This window comes from Palaemon carinicauda, chromosome 2, assembly GCF_036898095.1.
Source record: "Palaemon carinicauda isolate YSFRI2023 chromosome 2, ASM3689809v2, whole genome shotgun sequence".
NCBI lineage: Eukaryota > Metazoa > Arthropoda > Malacostraca > Decapoda > Palaemonidae > Palaemon > Palaemon carinicauda.
Genome location: NC_090726.1, coordinates 122,969,696 through 122,989,365, shown reverse-complemented (window position 1 = coordinate 122,989,365; position 19,670 = coordinate 122,969,696).

Genomic DNA, 19,670 nt, shown 5'->3' with positions numbered 1-19,670 from the left:
ACTTATTCCCTGCAAATTTCAGTGCTCTTACATATATCCCTGATTACATTTATACCCTATAACATATAAAAATCCATATAATTCTAAAATTATGTACCTCTCTTTGGTTTTAAATTTATATTTTTTTCTTTATTAACATACACGGATCGGTCCCTCCGCCCTTTACCCTGCAAGCCTTTCATCTTGCAATAAGTAGTGTTCTCCATTTATTGATTATCCTTTTTGATTATCTATCCAACTTCATTATTTTGTCTATTGTGCTTTATCCTTAGCTTCTCTTTATTTGCTTGTGTGAAAGGAATGCATTTGAACCATATGATAAGCAGCATGTTCATTTCTAATTTTCCATGAATAGAAATTGTTTATCCAGTTTTTTTTTTTTTTTTTTTTTTTTTTTTTTTTTTTTTTTTTTTTTTTTTTTTTTTTTTTACCTAACTTGTGTGGGTTCTTTTTACTATACATTTTATATAGGTCTTTTCCCATTCTTTTTATAAGATATATCTACTCAACGTAAATATTTTTCTTTTCCTTCATTAAACCAAACGGTTTTAATTACATAAGATAATAGCACATGGAAGTCCTAAGTGAAGAAACCAGAAATTGAGAATTGGGGGGTTGCTCTATGCAGATGATTTGGCGATTACCGCTGAAAGAGTAACGTTGTAGAGTGGTAGGAGACTTCGGAGAGGGGTGGCTTGTGGGTTATTGGTGATGACACTGAAGCAATGGTGAGCAGTAAGGAAGGTAGGGAGAGGGTAGCTATGCATGAAAGTAGAGGCTCGATTTTGAAACAGGTGGAACAATTTGAATACCTGGGATCTACTATAAGTCAGGAGGGAGGATGTGAGACTAAAATTGAGAATAAGATAAAGGCAGCTAGGGAAAAGTGGAGCGAAGTAGCAAGAGTGGTATGTAATAAGAAAATGCCAGTCAAGCTAACAGTCGAGATCTATACCAGTGTTAATGTATGGACTCTAAGACGAAATTTGTAAACAAAACTTGAGAGTACAGAGATGAGATGGTTGGGGTGGATTATGGGAATAGTTGAAAAATTCAGAAATAAGAAGAATGGCAGACATAGTAAAGATTAATGAAGCGATAAGTGTTACAACTGAGATGGTGTGGGCACGTGATGAGAACGGACGGTGGGGAACCTATTAAGGGTTATCGAAGGGAAGCAGAATATTAGATGGTGAGATATGGTTATGGATGATATTGAGAGAAGAGATATGGTTGTAGAGTATGCCTTTGATCGAAAGCATTGGAGAGGGCGCATCAGGTAACCGACCCCTTAATGAAGATATGACGAAGAGATAGAAAATTGTGGCGTTTTGCTTATCACTGTGCAGAGCTGTTCATTTATGTCAATCATCTAGTTTGAACTACTGATGTCCTTTTTAATCAATGTACCTTTCAGCGTTTACCTGGAATCACCATCCTCGCCGTCTATCGAGGTTTAACTTATTATTCATTACACTTCCTTAGTACTTTAGCCTGAAAAAAAAAAGCTGATTTGTTTATGTCCATCGCATGGTTGTTTCCTTTTGTTTATGAGGGTCATATTTGCTTATTCAAAATGTCCTTGCTACTGAAATCATGATTAATACAGGAACTCGAAGAAACCAGAACCATACCATCAAATTCGCCGTTTTATTTTGAAAATTGAGGAAAATGAGATTGAGGATTTCCTCTTACGTTGGCTCTTTTATTTACATAGTGTAAGTAAAATATGGTATAATTTCTCACAGTAATTTGGATGTATATCATACTTGCAATGGTGTATAACTGAGAGGTTGAGATTATATAAACAATTTTCAAGATCAGGTATGCCTGCATTACACTCATATGTATCCTATACGTCAGGAGTGTGCCAAAAGAGTGTTATTGTGATAGGACTCCGTTGGTTGAGCATGTTCTGGTAGGTTGTTTCAGGTTAGCTGATCAGCGGCGGAGAATAAATCTTCGATTGTAAATCGATCGGTGTTACGTTATTAGAGCATATTGATGTAGATTCCCTTGATGGCTGTGAACAATAAATTATATATTTGATTTGATATAATATATTTTTTATCTTATTTACTTTTTTAATGTAAGAATTATATGTTTTATTGCTTGAATGTTCCTCTTCTTAGATATTAAGGTTAATTTAATCTTACATTTTCCGTATAATTCAAGTACTTTTATAACCAAGCTGAATGACCTCACCGACTAGATCCAATCTCTCCAGTGTTCAGTGTGCAGTTATTTCTAGAATCTTTCTCACCCCTTTGCCAGGTAGCGAATTAGCAATGCGCAACCACCTCAAGAATACTTCCCTGTATTTATTCATGAACGTGGTATTCGGCGCGCGATCCTTCCGGAATACTAATACATCCATGCTCTTTGGTGAGGAGTTTGTTATCTAATTTCCAATATCTTATCAAAACTTTCATACTTTTAAGTTGAGATGTTTTCTTTTCTAGTTGCATCAAGATGTGGATTACTTTCAATGCCTTTTTCTTATCAGTTCAATGTTTACTGTTCAACCACTTTCCTATAAACTACCGAATGCAAGTGACACAATCCGGAATTTCCTGTAAAATCGTTTTGACAGTACATCGACGCACTTTAGCCAGGAATCTAGTTTTCACCATGTAATCAATTCTTAAGCTCTTTTCCTCTACTCTGTAAAGTCGTTTATTATTCGTTTCATAGGCGCTTCCAGAATACCATCTTTCCATTCAACTATAATTTCCTGGAACTTTTATATGGATTCCTATATTCTCTGAGCCACCATGTCTACAATTCTTCCTTATACTATGCCTAGAAGTCTGGTTTTCTACTCACAACTGTTTCCAGTGCACTTTAAAGGCGCTCTTCTCTTATTTGTGCATTCTGTTCAACGATGTCCTGAATGATTTCATATATACTTGTCAGGAACACCGTATTTTGGGAAATCTTGCCAGAGTTCGCTTTTCCTTGCAAAATAATTTTTTAAATCATTTCCATGTACACTTATCAGGATTACAACACTTTTTGCAATCTCGCATGAATCCAGTTTTCTTAGCGCAGTCATATCTAGAATACTTCCATGTATACGTGCCAGGAATGCAGCAAGGCCTACTTTGTGCATACTTGCATGAGTGGTTTTTGTGGCAAAATCCTGTCGAGATTACATCCATATACGCTTCTCAGAAATACACACTCTGTGTATATCCCTGGAGTTTGGTTTACATGTGCACATATCAAGAATACAGTATTTTCGCAATCTTGCAAGACTTCGTTATTCTTTGTGCAGACAAATCTAGAATACCTTCAAGTACACTTGGCAGGCATACAGTATTTTGTGCAATCTCACAAGACTTGAGTTCCATTTATGCCATGATTTTAAGAATACTCCCATGTACACTTAGAAATACATTATCTTGTGCAATTTCTTAATTGTTCGGTGTTTTTTTTTTTTTTTTTTTTTTTTGGCGCTCTAATTTCCAGAATACGTCCATGTACATTAGGCAAAAATACAACAATAGTTTGTTCAATCTCAGTACAGTTTGGTTTTCTTTAATTAACCCTTTCCAGAATTCTTCCTATGCACTCGTCTAAGTAGTTTGGAATTAAATGTACATGCATCGCCGGAATACTTCCATTTACTCCTGTAATGCATATTCTTTTTAAAAATTACATGTCCGCGTTTTGTGACTTTATTCATGCTAAATGACGCTTAGACTGTAAAATTATTAACAGCTAAGAAATATCTGTGGAATGAACTGACCAAAAAATTATTGTTAGCTAACAAACAGATCCAAATATATCGACAATATATTGGGATAGAAATGTGTACTAGAGTAAATAGCCTAATCATTTATAACTAAACCCATGCAAAAAATACATCACATAGTTCTGCCCATCTCATAACATCTGCCATCATACCTATTTTCCTTCATGTACCGAATTTTGTTTGGTATGATAAATCATAAGGCTTCAGGGTGAATAATGTTAGCATTTAGTTCCCTTCTTCTGGCGGTCGTAAATCTGGTGAAATAAAAGATATTGATTTAGGGATGTGAGCTACAATCCCTGCACTGCACCTCCAGCAAACTTCCACACCTAAGTAAAAAATAGGAAAACATTTGCTCGCATATTTTATGACATGTATCCTTGATATAGTGATTTTCATAGACCCTTTGTGGACATATGGTTACAAAATTGTGGATTCGGTTATCATTTGATTCCCTGGCAATTTTCTATCACTCATCGGAAATACTTCTCAAATCCTATTAGTCGACGTTTATAATGGCTTTTTATTCCTATCTATTAGAGCACAGGTAATTTTGATAACTTAAACTTTGCCCAGGTAAAACTTACTATATTAGTTTTCCCGTTTCGATGAAATTCTGCCTTCGCTAATAGCCACTATTAATGTGTAATCAAGCCAGCAATTTCCTAAAATTAAGATAGGGATCCTCTGTTCATCAAGTTTATTTTAGAGGCATATCACTAATATAGTTTCTGCCACCGTTTTCCTTCTCCCTCTTAATTTTGTTCATTTCTATCGTACAATTAGATTTCTCTACTAAAAGTAGAATGAAAATCCCGTAGTTAATGTCCATCTTTGTAACTGGATAGCTTTGATTTTTTGCATTGTATGATTCTTTTCCTGTGCTATTTTAAATGACATTATAATATGCATTAAAGCAAAGAAGCCCCAAAGATCGTGTTATTATTCTTTTCATGCGTAGCTCCAGAATGTGCTGTCGTTAGCCCTTAGACCACCTCCGCTTATGCTGCACCACAACCCAGTCGACTATCTACCAGGTATATATGAATAAAAATCCCTACTTACATCAAGAGCAATATGGATTTTAAAGATATAAACCTCTTTCTCCTACACCACAATCCCCTCCCCCCATCAATCACCATAATAGATCTTGCAGGAGATTGGTTATCAGTGGCGAGTCTGATTATCAGTTGTATATTGATTATAGTGCTTCATCCCTATGATGAAGTTAATGTTTTCGTTTCTGTAATGATAATTATAATAATAATAATGATATTTATTATTATTATTATTATTATTATTATTATTATTATTATTATTATTATTATTATTATTATTACTGTTTATATAAAATTCTCACGAAATTAAATTTAAGAGTGTTACCCATGCCTTTGTGAGGCAGGTGTATTTCATACACACTCATACATTGTACTGAGATCTCTCTCTCTCTCTCTCACTGATGATAGAAAAACCTGTTTAAGCTTGCCACTGCATGTTTCATATTGTTAAAGTTTTTATGCAATCGTCATACTCAACCGTTTGTATAAAAGTATGTTATGTCACGTTACTAAAGCAGTCGTGTCCAACCCGCCTTTCCGTTAAGACCTAGTTATCATCCTGCCATATTGGTGACCACCGAGTGACCAAATACCCAACTCTATTTCAATCATTGCTACGCCCTACTCCTTGACGATGCCGCCCACTGACCCTGACTCTTCTATCCACGCTGCATCAGTGAAACTGCTGACCTTTGCCAGTTTAAAGCTTTAAAGGCCACTCATAAATAGCAAAGGCAAGGGACAGTGACATTGCCTTATCAAACATGACAACGCCCTATAGACACATATGATCAGCACTCAAGCCCCCTCCCCACCCAAGCTAGGACCAAGGAGGGCTAGGCAATGGCTGCTGATGACTCAGCAGATAGACCTATAGGCTCCCCCAAACCCCTCCTCCTTATATCACAAGGATGGTGTGGTTACAGCTACTAAAGAAACGCACGAGTTTGATTGGGGCTCGAATCCCTGTCTAACGATCACCAGGCAAGGATGTAACCAACAGGCTGTCACAGCCCTTAAATAGAGATGTGTTTACGAGGTTTCAGCACGTTGAAGTTCAGTTTTGCATCTAGGACATGACTCATTCAAACAGAAAAGCAGACTATGTCCTTGCGGCAATCCGCGCGGACACTTTCCCAGTAATATCTGATCGGCTTTCCAACCAAGGGGATGCCCCAATAGAGTATGCTGCCCTTAAAACACACCTCCTGGAGCAGTACTCACCATTGCCAGCCAGCAATAGAGCCAAGCTTTTCCAGCTCTCTCAACAATAGTTGTGGAACCAAAAGTCTTTGCTTACCCTCAGGGAAATGATCAGTATCGCCCACCTTAAACCTGCCACAAATGTCCTTCCTTGGGAAGTGAACGTACTTCATGCTCTATGGGTACGACACCTACCCGAATCTGTACGCGCCGCTATCCCTGATGTCGATATCATGCCCACGAATGATCTGATGACCAAAGTCGATGTCCTTATCAACGCCTTCACTACTGAAGAAGAGGACAACCATCCATCACCGACTAAAGCTGACATTAATGCTGTAGAATGCTGTCGCCTACCCCCTAACATGCCTGAGCGGTGATAAAGCCGCCCACTTCCCACCTATGTCACCCCTATCTCACGCCCCAACCAACGACCTCTACACCCATCGCCCGCACTTATACTACTATCACTCCAGATTCGGAGCTGCTACGAAGAAATATGCAGACGGTTGACAGTGGCCATGAAACTTGTAAGTATGCCCTACCTTATGGCGGTGGCCTCCCCTGTCACTAATCTTTTCTTTTTACGTGATGCAGGTACTGATGTGCAGATTTAGATAGACACTGGTGTTTGTCATTCCCTTCTACCAATGTTACTCTTTAAGACAAGGTTTAGTCATTCTAAGCCTGCTGATGTATGTCTGGTAGATGCCAATGGATCTGATATCCCTACCCATGGGTATGAGACACTTACAATATCGTTTAGAAGTGCCAAATACCATTTGAAGTTTCTTGTTGCTAACGTAGAATGGCCAATAATCGGTTTTGGATTTCCTTGCCCATTTCCACCTCCGGATTGAAGTGGTCCATCGACGTTTACTTATGGCAGATTCATACTCATCGATATGTTCTCAACCTACCCCTACGACCTCACACTCCACACTATGCCTAACCCCTAACGTCATACCCGGAAGTCTTCCAACCAGAACTTCGCCAAACGCCAAACGCAGTATTTATCACCATATCAAGACAAAGGGGACCGAAGTGTTTGCTAGATTCAGGCATCTGGCCTCGGATCATTTGGCAGCTGCTAAACAAACGTTCTCTGAAATGTCACAAAAGGCCTCAAACCGATGGTCGTCACCCCTACACATCGTTCTGAAGAATGTGTACCTGTGCCCTTTTTGGGATGCAGACATGCAGACAAAACTGGATCACTACAGTCTCGCAAATATTACTGACGTTACTTTCTACTTGTAGAAAATCATAGGTATTCTCCACTCTCGACCTCCTTAGGGGGCATTATCAGGTGCCCATAAACCCAGAGAACATCCACAAAACTGCCCCACTCCCTTCGTCACATACACATTCAATTAATCCTGCTTTGTTCCTTTTAATGCTGGGGCAACTTTTCAATTCCTGAGGGATGGCATCATAGGGGACCACCCCTTCTGCGTATGAAATGTGGATGACATACTTGTGTTCTCTTCCTCCGAAGAGGAACACCCCCATCACCTATGCATCATCCTCAACCGTCTATAACAGAACACCCTTATGGTAAGGTACGACAAATGTACCTTTTGCGCCAACAAAGTAATATTCTTAGGGCATCACATCAATCCTGGGGGCATCCACCCTCTACCTTAGAAGGTGTGAGCTGTTCAGAATTTCTCATGCCCTGGACCGTCAAACCACTGCAAGAGCTCTAGGGCATGTAAACTATTATAACTAGATTTTGCCAGACATAGCCACCACTTTCGCCCCACTCTATGCCTCCAACAAGGGCAAACCAAAAAACCTGAAGTGGGATTCACCTCAGGAAGCGGCTTCAGTAACCCAAAGAATGATCTATGATCTATTGCTCTCTCTTTTCTCGTGCCATTTGCCCCTCCCCTTCTCTCCACCGATGCCAACAAGGTCGCTATTAGTGCAGAATTGTGGACATCATTAGTGAATCTACTGGTCATCACCCTACATCAGACAATTGCGTATATCCCTGCAGCCAACGGAATGGTTGAATGTTTATTCGCATCCTCAAAGCATCTTTGATGTCCTGCTGCGATGACTCCAACTGGTTTACTCGACTTCCCTGGGTCCTCCTTGGATTAAGGAATGGTGTATAATTTTTTTCCGTCTGCAACTTCCTCCGACAATCTCTAGTGCCTGCGTCACTTTGTGTGGGGGGGGGGGAGAATTTACTCTCTGCTGCCACACTTTCCAGCCCCCAGGAAAAACACACGCAAGATTCAAATGCCACAACACATGTCTTCCTGCTCACCGACAATTGCAAGCCACCGCTGACACCCACTTACCTGGACCATTTTCCTGTTAACTGTCGCAAACCAAAGGCTTTCTCAATTAACATTCGCTATAAAGAAGATCTGGGTCTCCATTGATCGCCTAAAACCTGCGTTCATCCTGCAAGATGACCTGCCTACAACTCGCCTCTCTAGGGCAAGGCACCCTATTTCACATATATGTCAGTTTTAGTGGAGGAGCCATGTAATGTACGTGTATTTCATACACACTTATACACTGTATTATGATTGTTATCTCTCTCTCTCTCTCTCTCTCTCTCTCTCTCTCTCTCTCTCTCTCTCTCTCTCCACTGATAACGGGAAAACCTTTTTAAGCTTCCAATTGGATTTTTATTTTGTTTAATTTTCTTTGTTATTGTTATCCTTAGCCGTTTGTATATTAGCTTGTGATCTTGCATTAATAAAGCAGTCATGTCCAGCTAGTCTTTCCATATTAGACCTAGTCAACAGCCTGCCAAGCTCTTAAACTGATTGGAAAATTACCTTATTTGGGGGTTACAATATCAGAAAATATAAATATTATCAAAAATTATAAAAGGATATCGCAGTAAATACACATATCTTACAAAAAAAAGTTTTAAAGTGTTTTGGGCATATCCAAAATGTCAGATCACGAAAAGTTAACATTCTGATTTCCTATGCTTCCTGAGAGACTTTAATCCAGAGGTGTTGCTATTTGTCGCTGTATTAAGCTGATATGAGTATCAGAGATTGATCTTAAACTATTCATGAAATAAATCTTGAATATGGCACGTACTTCAGATGACTATGGTTGATTTTCTGAGGAATTTTCGATAGAAATTTCTATCATAAGGAAGGTTACCAATTGTCAAATACTTTTAGAAAGATATCTACTATTAATATTATTTCGAGGATTAATAGCAATGGTATGCTGGTAGAAGTGGTTGCTCAATGTTTTCATTAGTAGTAGTTGGGGTGGTAGCAGCCATACTAAAACATACCAACATCATTCTTAGTGAGAACTATTGTCATTTATCTTAATATGTACAAGCAGCAGATATATACGTTCAGAGGAAGTATGTTGACTTAACAAACAAACCTGTTACCTTTTATGCAATCTCGTGAAAACAATGTTAGAGTCACATTTCAAAGAATTGAATGTGCGCATGTGAAAGAAAGAGAATATCGACAGAAAACTTGACGAAGGAGATTAGAAGTAAAGCTAGAAACAAATACATATTAGTCTACATAACTAACCATTAATGTCAGAAAACCTGAAACTAGTTCTAATTATATGCCTGCCCAATAACAACAACAATAATAATAATAATAGTAATAATAATAATAATAATAATAATAATAATAGTAATAATTTGAAGAAAAGAAGTCGGTATCTTTCTCAAACTTAATTCTGCAAGTACTTTTTTTATCCTAACAAATTAGCGATTGACTTTCTGGGTCGTTAATATAACCGAAGTGACCCCAAAACAAAAAATAATTAATTCTCAGGTAGTAAAATTACTTCATTTCTTTTTTAGCCGACAAATTTATTTATTTCAAGTAATGAATTTACTTTACAAATGGGAAATCCAAATAAAAGGTCAGTATTTTCACATGTTTTTACAAAGGCTCAGTTATAAAGATTTTTCGAAACGTGTTGTTTGTTACATTGTGAATTATACATGAGAAATATCAACATTGTATTTTCAACTTGACGTGAAAACATTTGATGCCTTTTATCCTGCATCTTTCCATACTTGATATCTATTCTTTTTCTGAACACTAAATAAAATGGTCATTTCTTTTTCAATAGCCCTTTTCTCTCATCTCCTTTATCATTCATGCGTATATAACTAAATGATCTCTTATCATTTCCTTTCTCATTCATTCAATATTTTCATCTCTCCATTCACTCCTTTCTATTTCTATTTGGGAGTTCTATTCAGTGAAAAACTATTTTGTTAATTTATGACTATTTCTCCTAGTTCCTTATTACCTTCCAATCATTTAGATAATAATAATAATAATAATAATAATAATAATAATAATAATAATAATAATAATAATAATCTGAAACTGAGCTAAAGTTGATTAAATAATACTTGAGAACGTTCATTTGTTAGACCATGTTTCTGTCTTCTAAAAATAATCGAATTATCGAAAGAATGAATGAAAATGCAATAAATAATGAAAAAAGAAACGAAATGATATTCCAGTTTGAAATGTTTATGGAAAATCTTGAAACATAAAAAATGGAAACTTTATGAATGGAATGATTTATTAATAAAGCGGTTTTAAATAAATAATTTTCCTTATCTAAGTTTAAAGAATCATCAAGTATGCCTTTATATAAAACCAGAGTAGGAATACATAAGATACCGTTGTTTCCATTCCCAGATATCAAAAGTTGTTAAATATATCATGCAACGAAATTGAAAAGTCTGGGTTCTCTATAAAGGTGTTTTGATGAAAAAAAAATTTAATGTTTAACTAGAAATAGCGGTGCCTCTTTTAGAAATGCGCTCGTGTGTATATACGTATGTATTATGATTTCGTATTATAAACTCGTCTCTAACGCATGAAAAGGTAAAATATGCTTATTACTGTATTAGAATAATTATTCCCTTAAAAAAGGTGGCGTATTTGGATACATAACTGTATTGCAGACTTAAATATCGCGTAAGCAATGATGATATATTATTTTTAAAATTGATGTTTGGGTTAATAAGCTTAATATGTTGTATGATAATTGAAAATATGATTACTTCTTTTCACTGCAATGATATTTCTATCACTTAAAGTTATGGATAATCTGCTGTGTTAATTGTTCTTGGTTAATATGTCTTATTCAAAAGAGAAGTATCGTTGAAGCTATTCCTTTGTGATTAAGAATAAATGATTCTCTATAACATGGAAAACACATGAAAAACTAAATGAACATTGCGACGATTATTTTGTTGTTTTACGAACTAATTCAACGTTCAACTGTCGCCTAATTGAAATAGTGTTAAATGATCTACTTATAAAATCAATTATCATCCAGCAAGTACTTTAGCAATGGTCATGGTTGTCATAGTCTAATTAGATAAACTTGTTTCTAGAAAGGGCGGCCTGATCAGAGGGACGATCGATGCAGGAAGATTTCGATTTATAAAGATAAATGATAAATATCGTCTTTGAACTCCGCTAATACTGCCAACTTCATTATTTATAATAAATCAGAATTTACATATAAAATAGGACAAAAGGAGCAAGACGGGTGAAACTTTTTTGAAATATATGAAAAACTATTGGGATGGAATTCCGTACTAAAAGCAAAGCAGAAACTTATGAATTGATTCAAATCACTGGGTTGCTGTGTATTTCAAATGTACATCAATACTGGTACAGTTACCTAAAAATATTACGTTATGCCCATAAATAATCACAACTATGTGTATCCCTAGTAAAGGTTTCAAATTTCCAGACCTTGGTCTTCTCTCCGAATTTTAAAGGTAAAGAAAGTCTTTACTTGGACAATGGTATAGGGGATCATATAAACTGTGAAATGAAGCTTTAGTAAGAGTGAAGGATGGGATGATGAAAGAGAGGGATGAAAATTCCAACAAAGCAAAGCTGCTCTTCTTGTGAATATAGAAACCTTTACTAAAGAGAAAAAAAGACATTCGCTAATAATGAAAGAAAGGCCGATGGAGACAGGTCATCTACAAGATGAAAAATTCATTACCAGGTGTCACTTTTATTTTGGAAAAGAATAAACTCCTTTGGAAGATGAAAAGACGCGTTTAGAAAGCAAATGATTTTTGGGAACGACGGATATTACTGAAGAATGATATTTGATGAAAAAAGACAAGGATAATATCAAAGGATGAAAAAAAAAAAAATCTTAAAGGAAATGAATACGAAGTCCAAGAGGAAGAAATGCCAGATGGCAAGGATAATGGAAAGGAAGTCAAAGAATTGAAGCGTAAAAAAGAGAAAGAAAGAAGTCGAGCGTTTATATTTTGAAACTCGCCACGACTAGAGGCAGAATTGTTTTGAGTATAAGATAAAAAAGAAAATTGGAGAAATGGAAAATACACCAATATAAGTGAGGGAACTAGAGAGAAAGAGAGAACATAAATGAGAGTATATATTCAAGAAGAAAAAATTATATAAGAAAGAAACATTGTTGAAGAAAATTATATCCGTGTGGTTAAAATAGATAAATAATAACCAAAAAAAAGTTATTTGTGCAGATCTCTTACATGATGTATAGATTACCTGCGAGAATTTTTTGTAGCAAAGGATTAAAACAAAAGGAGTAGAGTCAAAGGTATGATTAGATTGGAGAAAGAACTGGGTTCAGGGCCAATTTCTGGGACCAAAGGTTTTTCAGTTCTTAGATAGATCTTGGCTTGCAGTGGAACCAAGCCACGAACCTTCAGAGTAACCTAGATGGAATTTTCTCTGGGTGGTAAATGGACTTGAATTGCCAAAACAAGAAAGCACTTAGGACTAAACATTATTTCTATTACTATTTAACCACTCAATGTTGTTTTCCATTTACAGCAACTGGGACACATGAGAGGATGTTTAGCATTCACTTGTATCTTGCTCTGTGAGCGCACATTTTACCAGAAAGGAAACAATAGAGGGAACAAAGAACTAGAAGAAGTGTCTACCATTCTTATATTTGTGTACATCTTGGAATCTCAAATATTTTACAAGGATTTTTTAAATGTTTGCAAACTGGAGATATCTAAAGTAAGACAGTTAAGCATTGAATTTTGAAAGGTTTAATAGAATTATTAAAGTAAAGGTGGAAAAAATATTTAAAGTAGGACAAGAAATGACTGAAGACGATCACATTAAAGACATCAAATGCCTTTGACTTCTGTTATACGATAGCTATAATTTATGTATCGTAGTCACCTAATGAGCACTAATGTAATTTCTAATTCAGTTTTGTAAGATAATCATCAGTGTCTAGACGCGGAAGGAATGTGAAATAGAAACCAAACGCCGACTGACGCAACAAGCGGAAATCGACGTTGGATCGCATCATGCACAAAACGACAAGTCGGGACATTAACCTCTAACATATGGGTCAGTAGCAGCCCTGTCTAATTAAAATTCATTAATCACGTAACTGGTTGCAGGAATAGGCAACCCAAAGCCCTTTTCTATTCCATGCCGGAAGAAAACAAGTCTAAGGAAAAGAAAAGAAAGAACGGTAGGGTTTAATCATGAAGGAAGTGAGATCAAATGTATGCATCGTAAAAATCTGGATAAACCGGAACAGGGAGAGAATTCCTAAACTGAACAGCAGAGTGAAAGAAAATCTCGCTGAATTGCTCACTTCGTGAATAACCGATATCCAGAGTATTTAGCCATTAATGACTTTTGGATAATGAGTTAGGCAAGCAGAGATAAAAAGGCGACGCCACTATTCCAAATAGCGTGAAATGAAGAGATAAGGAAGTCGATGAATCGAATGTCAAGATAAAACTTGGAAAATTTCCCTGCCATTACTTTTACTGTGATACCGTGGAATGGCCTTCGTGATTGTATTATTAATGCCGATCCTCGAACGCTTAAGAGGAATTGAAATGCCAAAATCACGGTGAGGTTTTTTCAAGTCTGCTTTGCGTCTTTTACGTCTACATTTATTTCTTTCCTGATATAAGTTAATTCATGTATGTGCTGTACCTTATATCTCTTTTTGTATCAAGAGGCCCTATATTCTAATAAAAATTAACCAGACTTTTTCCATATGAATGTATTGGGATTTTGTTAGCATGAATATTATTCAAATTGATTTAAAGTGGCTTTGTGCTTCAGATCAAAACTATCTCAAAAACTAATTTTTATAGTTCCTAAGATTCCAGTTTATATGAACTTTTACTGCGACACTGTGTATGTTCAACCCCAACACATTTTTCAAATTTCGAATAAAATAACCTAATATTTCCAAATGGTATTATTATTATTATTATTATTATTATTATTATTATTATTATTATTATTATTATTATTATTATTATTATTCTATTAATAATAATAATAAGTATATTTCTAACTTATCAATATGTAATACAACTGAAAATGTCCTATTCAGCCTCATTAATATAATTACTGTTGTTTTTATTCCAATTGAGAGAAAACATGATTGGAGCAAGCTTTAAAGGCAAATAGTTAGCAAAGCAAGTTAGCAGAACAGAATGTCTGTAGGCTTACTTCAGAAAAAGGGAGAAAACTAAAAGAACAAAACGAATAACAACAGATGGATGGATCATATAAAGGAAGTCTCTTATGGCTAATTAAATAAGGTGTTTGAAATATAGCTCCCAGCGTTTGCTGTGTAATGGTAGATATTTCATAGAAGAACAGATATATTCTGTCCATCAATAACTAGTATTCATTGGTGCGAGTGATATAGGACAACCCCTCGCCTTACCCGTCATAGCCATGATTTATGAACGTTGTATATGGTCGTATTTCTTCAGGTATTTATTGACCGTGCGTTGATAATTGCCTTTGGTCATAACTTTGTCTTACGGCATGGCAAGGCCTTACTAATCTAGTATTAACTATAAAAACGACGTATCATAGATGTTTTGACGAGAGGGAGAGTTTCATCTCTTAATATACCCACTGGTTATCTTAGCTCTCGCTTTTTCCATACCTCCATCAGCCAAACTTACTTTTATCTTTATTAATTGTACAAAATTCAGTTGTATCGTTGATAATTCCAGACAGCGACTGTCTTTTCTGGTATAGAAGTTTCTTTCTGCCTCGTTTTCTTCTTGATTTTACTGTATGAAGAATACTTACTTTAGTAAGCTAAAGAACTCTGGCATTTTACACATGCAATTGTCGGGAGAATTAGGACGCAAATACATTCTAATAGACATTTATTCCCAATAAATGACTAAATGACTTAACCAGTAAAACGAATGTAGAATGATAATGGAATTATACACGTAAAGTATACAGAATTTATATTTCTTTCTTGAAAGGAAAAGAATTGATGAGTGCCACTCTCTGAATAAAGAAATTTTATAATATAATTTTTAATCGTAAATTCTGTACCGGTTACATTCTATCAACACTGTGTACTACGTACACACGGCACTAGTGCTATCAGTATAATTCCACACCTGGGATTTTGAACAGAGTAAGTGTCACCATGGTAACACTCATTCAAAAGGAGTTCACACTAAAAGTGATGACCCCCTCTCCCTTCAATTGACAGTCCCAGTCAATTAACTGTTCATCGCAGAATTAGACGGCAAGTTTTAATATGCTACCTGCCGCCACCACATAATGTTTCAGTTCATGGACCTGCTTAGCATAGTGTTTGTAAAACACTCTGGGTGATTTCCATCCGGTGAATGAACGAAGACGCTCAAAGTCCATATACTGAAAGAAGTTCAGTGATGAAGCAATTTTTCTCGGATCATGACCTGCGGGAGTACTGTCAGGATCTACTCTACGAATAAAGTAGGTGAGCTTTGCCCTCAGTTGTTTAGGGATAAGTTTGATCCAGAGGTTTCTCCTTTAAAAATCTGTCCTCTCCTGAAGTCTGAAGTTCTACGAAGATAGACCTTTAGACACTCTACTGGACATAGAGAAACATCATCCTTCAGAAGTTAGATTCTCCAGGGACCCCACCTCTTAGTGGGTAGCTCATTCTTAGCGAGAAAGGTTGCATCAGGAAAGAGGTTCAGTTCTCCCGCTTCTGTGAACTGAATGTGGCCCTCGTCTCTAGATAGGGCCACTATTTCACTAATTCTAGCTCCTGAGGCTATAGCAAACAGAAAAATAACCTTTTGAGTTAGATCCTTAAGGGAACAATCTTCATTGTTCATAGATGAGGCATAATATAGGACCTTGTCCAAAGACCATGAGATGGGCTTTGGTGGTGGTGCAGGCCTAAACCTTGCACATGACTTCGGAATCTTATTAAAGATTTCATTCGACAGATCTACTTGAAAGGCATATAGAAGAGGTCTAGCCAAGGCTGATTTGCACGTAGTTATCGTGTTGGCCGCCAGGCCTTGATTACGAAGGTGGACAAAGAAGGACAGACAGAAGTTCACGAAACTTCTTTCGGTCCTTTCGCTTTAACAAAAGCAACCCACTTTTTCCAAGAAGACTCATATTGTCTTCTCGTTGACTTGAACTTGTATTCTTCTAAGAATTCTATTTTGCCTTCTGAGATCCCAAATTTTTCCTAACTGCTAGGGCAAGGAAATCATGAAAAGAAGGGTTAAATTTCTCCATGATAAATCGAAGGCAATCAACTTCTGAACACTCTGATATAGTCCTGGGTTCGGAACTAAGGCCAGCCTCAGCTTCAGTTCCTTCACTAAAGAGGACAGATTGCTCTTGGGCTACTTGGGAGACAATAGAGCTACTCCCCCTTGGAAGGATCTTAGCATGTTGAGGACCTTCAGCAGGCTATTGGATGGGTTGAATCAAGATATCTGAGTCCATCCTTTCTATACCAGAGACATGATGTCTGTTAACTCCACTAGAGGGTCCTCGTATGGGGCTACATATCGAGGTAGTTTCTTGAAGACGCTCGTGATGATGAGGATGATTTGCAGTTCTGGGACTTGATCCCATCTGCGAGGGAATAGGTCTGCGTCCGTAGACCATTCTAACTCTATCGGCTTGAGCCAAAATAGAGCATCCACTGTCACATTGTGGATCGGTTGTATATGAACTGCTGACAGGTGCCATCCCTTTAAGTAAGGGATGGTTAACGTCACCTATACCGTATGAGACATTTTCTAGCATTGTCAATTGCGACGTCTCATTATCGTTTCGGTGTCCCAATTCAGTCAAAGGAAGTCTGATCTGCATGGAGAGAGCTTCCCCACTCATGACAGGACCAACATGGTCTTGGGACTTTCGGACTTTAACCTTTGTTAGAGAAGCGATTAAGGATGGACCTATATTGGTCTTTTTAGATCTCTTCAAGCGTTTGATGCGTATCTTCTCCAGACTCTTGATGCATCTTTCAGCTGTGCTCTTAGCACTGGGTCTGTCACTATTGCAAACTGGAGAGAGTTCAGAACTCCTCCTTGTTAACGTCTTGGGAATCTGACTGATTACCGACCTTACAATCTCCTTTTATATTCCTATGGGAAAGGAGAGTTGGTGTGACTACAGACTTCAATGATTTCATAGCCATTGAAACCTTTGAGCTGGAGAGAATTGAGACTTCTTGAGGCTTATCTTGCATCCGCGATGTTCCAGGAACCAGTTCATCTCCTTGGATGTTCATAGACCAGCCACTTCGGGTGCTGCCCACGCCAACTTCTCGTCCAGGTTCATTGTTGCCTGAACCATTTCTAGACTTGGTTATTGCATGACTAAGTCTGCCAATCCTATGAAGATATTTAGGACTGTGTTTAGTCCGGCACATATCTTTCCTAGGATATATGTTACCTTCTGTAACTTGAATCCTAGATAGGAGGGGATGGGGTGATTGGCAGGAAGTTGCCAAGGACATTTTTCAGGTCCGACAAGACTACAAATACCCCTTTTTAACACAGGGTCCAAATGTTCTGAAGGATTAACATTCTGAACTCGTTGTTTTATTTGAACTTGTTGAGTGGCAACAAGTCCAGAATGACTCTGAGATTTCTTGAGTCCTTCTCGTGAACACCAAACAGCCTTCCTTGGAATAAAATGGACTATTGTTTCCTTACCACCTGTATGCTCTAGAGCTCTTAGGTATACTCCTCCAGGAGGGTTTTGGATTGTAGGAGGAGTTAAGGAAATGATGGTGGAGACATTTCTACTTCCCATCGTAGTTCCATCTTGATTAGGCCTTGTACCCAAGGATCGAAGGTTCAACGATCCTGAAGGAACCTCCCAGAAGCATGTCTATGCTTTGAATGATCAGTAGGATTAAATTTTTTACCACCTGCCTGAAGCATCGCGGTCCCTGCAGCCGTGGGATGTTGTTGAACAGCCTGAAGTATATTTCCAGACTTTCCCGTCTTCCTTTTAGGTTGGGGACCCACAACGATGGAAGACTTTCTCTTTGAAAGGATGCCCCACTTTTGGAGAAGACCTACGTTCTCTGTGGTGGCATTCTTAAACACTTCCCTACCTACCTCGTCTGGGAAGAGGTCTTTACCCCAGATGTTGGAAGATATTAGCTTCCTTGTCTCATGTTTCAGTGTTGCGGCAACGAACACAAACTCTGTACATGCTCTTCTAGCCTTCATAAAGGCGTAAAGGTCTTTCACCAAGGTAGCCATATGCATTTTGGCTAAGACCATGAGTATGTCTGGGGTACTTTGATGGGATGAACACAACTCTAAGTAGTTTTGTAGAGATAGGGAGGCTGCAAGTCTCTCCTTTGCCTCTTGTTCATTATAGAAGAGAAACTCGGATAGTTTAGGGAGAACTTCGTTAAACTGTCGACTGGCGACATCCGTATCTAATCTTCCTACTGAGAAAGTTAAAAGGACTTCCTTCCAGTCCTTCTCCTGTCTGGGAAAGGCTGGTGACAGAGGCTTACACTCCTTGAGTGCAGGACATGGCCTACCTGCCTCCACTGCCTTGGCAACAGATTTAAATGTCTTCCCCATAAAGGGGAATGAAATTGAAGCAGGAGCAAAAAAGGAAGGGTGCCTGTTACCCAGTGTGGATACCTTCGACACCGAGTACCCCGCCTTTTCCAGGCTACTTAACAGGATAGCCTTTGCCTTATCATGGTCGAGAATCATGACTTCCTTCGATTTCGTTCCTTTTCTTGACTTTGGTTCATCCTTCAGTCGAACAAACCAATTAGGAAAAGCGTCAAAGCTTGGCCAACATTGGATTTTGTCCAAAGGAACAGCACCCATCTTCTCCGAGATGTAGAGTTTGCCATTTAAAATCGGCATCAGCTCCGCAAACCTCAAGGGATTGGTTTTGGAGCATGTCGGGCGGTCCTGATCCATGGGTCGTTTGTATGACCCTTGGGAAGCAACAAGTGGAGATTTACTAGGCTCTCTCTTGCATTTTACTTCCTGCTTTTCGTGTTGTTTGCGAAAGCTCTGTAATAGATTATTCACTTGGGCCCATAATTGGTCCGTTCCCTCTAATAGAGGGGTAGAAGATAAGGATATCGACGTCAATAGCTCTAGAGCCGGCATAGGAGGAAACAATTCCGGCACAACATTTTTCCCTTCTTCCCATGGGCACTTCCTGCCCTCCTTCCCAAAGGCTATCTGGCCGTCAAGAGATGTAATTGGTGCCTGGGGCACCACTATTTCCTTACTTGCCTTCGGAAATAGTAGCTTACGCATCCTATCATTAGATATGTAAGGTCCCGGAGAGATTTTCTGGAAGCCTCTCACCCAGTTGCTAAATTTGTCTCGAGCT